This window comes from Juglans microcarpa x Juglans regia, chromosome 7S (genome assembly GCF_004785595.1).
Source record: "Juglans microcarpa x Juglans regia isolate MS1-56 chromosome 7S, Jm3101_v1.0, whole genome shotgun sequence".
Lineage (NCBI taxonomy): Eukaryota > Viridiplantae > Streptophyta > Magnoliopsida > Fagales > Juglandaceae > Juglans > Juglans microcarpa x Juglans regia.
In genome coordinates this window covers 8,035,601-8,041,600 of record NC_054607.1, presented here as the reverse complement: position 1 = coordinate 8,041,600, position 6,000 = coordinate 8,035,601, and positions in this window count along the sequence as shown.

The window sequence follows — 6,000 nt, the reverse complement described above, 5'->3', positions numbered from 1 at the left end:
TGTTGCGTAGGATAGAAAATGCTGTATTTTTTCATAATATTCATGTACTGAATACCGGAATCTTTGGAAAGCCAAGATTTTAAATCATTGCAATTATACTTTTCTTAAAAGTTTTAACTTAAAATAGTAAAAGTTGAATACCAATAAATTCTAAAATTGCTGTTATGAATAAAGATTTTATGGGAAATATAAAATTATTATTTGTATGTGTTTGCTTTCCCAGATTGTTTCTTAAGAGCCAACGTATCGATTGGAAACAGTATTTACATTTTCCAAGCAGAACATTATCTGTATCAGGTTAAGGAAAATTAGTGTTGTCTCTTCTTGAAATTCGAATCAGAGGATAGGATTCCAATATGATTGGAATTTACTCAAAACAATATTGGAAGACTGTGTGTCGTGATTGAAGAAATATGTTGAATCATAATTCAGTTATATGTCGCAGTTGTCTTGCGCTCTGTTGAAATCATAAAAGGGTGTTTGACTCTCTCTCTCTCTCTCTCTCTCTCTCTCTCTCTGTGAATTGGTGTTTGCCATTCATGGTAATTAAATATGGCCATTGGATTTTACTTAGCATTTGGGTCAAATAATTTTGATTTTCACAAAAATTTCGAATTTGGTTTTCTGTCATGTATAGGACACTTGTAACGAGTAAGTATTTTGAAGTTTTTCCTTGTTTTCCCCTGAGCTTGATACGTTTTCTTTGTGATTTGCTTTTGTCTTGTATTTAGACCTCTATAGAAGACTGGTTTAATATCTCATTTAAAAGTCATGTGAAGGATCCCATCAGAGAGAGAGAGAGAGAGAGACGTATGAAGGCATTTTAGGATGATATCATTGAGTAACAAGATTCCAACCAAAGTTAATAATAGCTAAATCTAGTTGAAAATTGATTAAGGGGTAGGTAATATATTTCTTTTGGCCATTGGAACAGAATTTTGATGGAGATTTTAGAGTGGAAAATGGCACCATTTGCCTCCCCTAATACAAAGTACATTATATATGTGTGGTGATGTTTGCGCTGTATCCGGCATAGTAAGAGCTACAGAAAACAAATCTGTGGCCTAGACGAACTACTGACGTGGACACCACTAATCTGTGGCCTGCCCACTTAATGTTATCTCTCTCTGTATTCTATACTTAATCATATATTTCATGTTTGTCTATCTGTGTGCGGGATAATGACGGGTGGTCCTATATTTTATTTACGAGTAATTCTATATATAACCGTGAAGTGTGTAAACGCTGCATAGTCACTTTGAAAAAAGTGGGATCCATTATAAAAAAATTAATTTTTTCATGTGGGTTTCATGTTTTATTCATTTTTTTCTAAGCGATTACGTGACGGTTGCACAATTCACGATTACAAATATTTTTTCTCTTTTCTTATTTTAAATGAAGATGTTTGTAGATAGCTTTGGCTGAAGATATACCTTTACATACACACACATACACGTGCTGCATGTCTTTCTTTTGGGGTTGGGGCGATGAGACTCAAGAGTCAATATATACCATGCTCGTGTCCTTTTATATTTTCAATAAGATAATCCACTTGGATGGTATCTAGGATTCCTACTTGTATTGTTTTTAATTATGATGGATTTTTTAAACCTTCGTGGTTCCAACATCTATGCGTCACTGATAAAGTTTCCACTAGAAGACTTTTGTTGTCATGATAATATATTATATTATAGGTGATAATGTATTTTATATTGCTTTTCCTTTTTTTTTTTTTTTTAATTAAACGGCAATGGAAAATTTTATTAAGGATTAGGTATTTTGTTCCCTTCTGCTAGAGTTGCACCAAAATAAGTTAGTGCTAGGGAGGGAATTAATTGTCTCACCTTGGATGGAGTAACAATCCTAGATCTTGGGATTGTGGGAAATGGGTTTCTAATCAAAGCTTACCTTAACTAGGCTGTGGTTACTACTAATTATTTCTCTTAATTATAATTAGACACGAGCCTAGCACTTGAGAATGCTGTACCATTGGCTAAACTCTAGTGGGATTGTATGGGATCTAAAGGGAAAATCCTTTTTTCTAGCTTCCTTTCTTAATAGGAGAAACTGGTGATCAGTCAAAGATAGAACATCCATTGTGAGAAAAAAAATAAAAAGATTACAATGATACTGAATTCATGTGGGTCATGTTTCTCTTCTGTCCTCTAGTTTTGTTCTTCAATGCATGATTGCTTTTAGCAACTAGGCAATTGGGTTGTTGTTTTAAGGGGAAATACCATCTTGGGGTTAATTGGTTGATACTTTAGGCTCAATTCAACGAAGCATCAGATTGTGGGTACAACATCATTCTTGTTGACGGGCAAGTTGTTGATATATACTCTTTAAACTTTGGTCTGTATAATAAATAGTTTTCTAGTGGTATCCCTCACAAGGCTATCTTCTTATATATATCTTTGATTATTGGGGTCATTTCCTAAAGTTTTTTGTTTCCATGATAATGTCTTCCCTTGTTTTAGTTTGGCATGGTCTTGAAGAAGGGATCATTTATTGGGGAATACTTGATATATTTCATGTTATTTTTCATATCGCACCTCTCACCTTGACCATAGGTTAACGTGTCATGTACTTCGAGAGTATCTAATAATTAATAATTAATCGTATGGGCATATCTCCATCAATGATAAGCAATCAAAGTCGAACCCAATCATATCTCTCCCCGTAGACGCTTCAATGTTCACATTAGGCATCTGCAATGGCCACTGAGTGCTGTGTCTAATCGCACAACTTAAAAGAAGCCATATTGGAGATAAGCCTCTCTCGTTAGCCAGTCTACGGTGGCGTCTCACGAACCAGTAGAAGTGTGGTGGCCCATGAAAGACACAGGATTGATGGCATTTTGCTAACCCACCGGTCGCTATCCTCATTGCACACTTCAGTCAATCAAGCATGATAAGGACAGACCCAATCTCTGCCCTTCCCCAAGGTTTTAAACCTTAATTTGTTTGAAAAATGATATACATTATTTTTCACAACACATGTTTTAAAGTGAAGAGTAATTTAGTAAAATACTTAAAAGTAACATTACCTTACGAAAATACTACTATAAAATATTTGTTGTGAAATATGTTGTTAAATGTGGTGTGAGTATCATTGCTCAATTTGTTTTGTCCTTACAATTATAATATTAGGGTTTTTTCAGAGATGTGATGGTATGGATTTCAGGTCTGAATCATGTAAAGAATTAAGGAGAAAGGGAGAGTTGGAGTTGTAGCTTGTAGATGTGGACACATCCATGGAAACTGTTCTTGTGTGATGTCATCATCAAAGGGTATCTTTATTTATTCCTTTTTTTAAAAATTTATTTTATTTTATTGAATAGAAATAAATGGACATTTTCAAAATAATTTTTATTTTTTTAAATACCAAACTCTTATAAATGAAACATAACTTAGTTGATGTGAGTGTTGACATGGAAATTCAAGAAGCTTGGTTGGAATCAGAGTGTGAAATTCCATTTTATGACTTATAAATAACCCAAGTGAAAAGAGTCTTGCTACGGAGAGTTGGGCAATGCTATGTACAGTCTAATTTTTTGGACTCCTCTGCAGTCAAAATATAGGAATAGACAAAAAGACTCCACTTTATCATAGACTTGATCAAAACACCCTTATTTCTAAATAAAAAATAAGCCCAAATCTAAAAATAACGTTTCATTCTCCCTCCCCCTGTCGTGCATCTGCTCCTCGCCTCTTCCACCATCGAGTACTCCTCTTCAAGGCCCTTTAGGTCCATTCTTATTTCTAAACTCTTGCTTCAAAATTAATTGCTGGTGTATCTTTCGAATTCTATATACACACGACGTACGTATTTTGTTCAAAGTCCAATGATCTTGATTTACAAGTATGTGAACAATGTGTAGTGCTATTCATGTGATCTCAGAGAATTTACCTTTCTTACTAGTATTAATCATAATCTGAGAAAATAATAATTATAAGACAATCTCAAGAATACAACTGAACTGACATTTTTAAAGCAGCATCCAAGTCATTTTCTTCCTTATAATTGAAAGCCTCAGCAAACCCTAACTTATTCTTCAGTAAATCAACCTGCACAATTGATTTGAAAAGCATCCAAAGAGAATAAAAAGATAACTTTGCTTGACCAGTTTCTTCTAAAACAGAGGAGTTTAGAGGAGGAGAAAGGACTTTGATATGCCGCATGTTTCTCATCCAAAGTTCTATTGAAGAAAATTAGGTAAGCATTGAGTTCCATAAACCATATGGCCATTCCTTGTAAAGAGAAAATTAAAATTTATCAGTGCTAAAAATTCTAAAATCTTAAAAAAGAAAGAAAACAGATCGAGTATGAATAAGTAAGATTCAGGCAAAAGAAAATGTTGTTGTTCTAAGAGTCCTCTTGTTGGCTTTAAATTTTCAAAGAAACCAAATCATGAGACACGGAAATATGAGGTTTAGTATCCTTAAACACGGCCATAGTATGTAAAATTGAGTTGTTTTATGAAAAGAATTGAAGAAAGTAGCCATTTAATAAAGGACGGATTGGGGTTAAACCAAGAGTTAGGCAAGCTGCCAAATAGATAATAACTCACATTTTCTTTACTTCCAGCACTTCCAACAACATAGCAATCCATCAAATTTGCAAATTGCCAAACTAGCACATTCACCAATTATCTAAATGAATAGGAACCCATTCACAGATTTTTACAAATAAGTAGAGTGCACACCAAATTTAAAACAACAAATAAAAAAGTGAAAAGAATTGCAAACATCAGAACCCAACAAATGAAACAAAGTTGTTGAAAATAAAAGAATAGAATTTGAAGGCAACTGGGTACTCGAATTGAAGCCGACTGGAATTGCAACCTGGGTCGATTGGGTACTCGACGAAGAGGGTATTCTCTTGAGGAAGGAGACAACGACGTCGACGTCAAAGCCGATGGGCTGCTGCGCAAGCAATGTCTACGGCGACAGCTATGGCAACGGTGACGGTGAGAGGGCGACGGGCGACGTTTCATCGAGAAAGGGATTTCAAAGGCACATAATCATTTTTCTCTTGATGAAACGCTCTGTTTCATCTGTAAATGCCTGCAAAGCTGTACACATCTGTGGACTACAAGAAGAATTATTCCGGAAAGTTAGGACGTAAATACATCACTTATTATAAGAGTGATTATAGTTATATAAAAAAAAAATAAAAATCAAAATCAAAATATTATTACTTTCACATAATTGAATAAACAAATTTTCCAATGAATTTTTTTATGTGCAAATTGTAGCCCAAAATAATAATAATGGGAAAAATCTAATAACATATGTGCATGAGAAATGATATATAAAAGTTTTAAATGCACAAATTTCGTAGAAGTTTTTTGTAAAAAAATATACTCTAGTATAAAAAAAGTATAAAAAATTCATTTTTTCTTAATGAAATCTACATTTTTATAAAACGATTGTACATTTAATTCTTATACCTAGATTACTATGTGTACATATAATAGAAACTGCAACATTCGGGCTCTACAATGTGGTAAATGGGCAGGGCGGCAAGTTTCAGTAAATGAGAGGCCGAGATGTTCCCGAGTTGAGAGCCTAAGAGCTCTTTCTTTATGGCCCATCTTTGTGTGATAATGAAACCATGGTAATGACTCTCTGCTTAATCTGTACCTATTAGAATTTTTCTATTAGATATCATGGGCTTGGTTTCACCCACTTCTTCCGGTAGAAAGTCCAAGCCCATGAAATACTCAAAAATGGAAACCAGAGAGATCACTCTAAAAATATTATTGATATGAGGGGTTTTTTTTTTTTTTAAGTAATATTATATAAAGTTGTGGTATCCGTAAATATTGTACAATCATTTAAAAAAATAATAAACTCTATTATTAAAAAATTATTTTTTTTTATATCTATCTCATATTTATTTACTTTCTAAAAAGGAATTATGGCGTTTTCATACTTTATAATTACAAATATCATTTTTTTTTTTTATATTCATCTATCTTCTTTTTGTCAACATTTG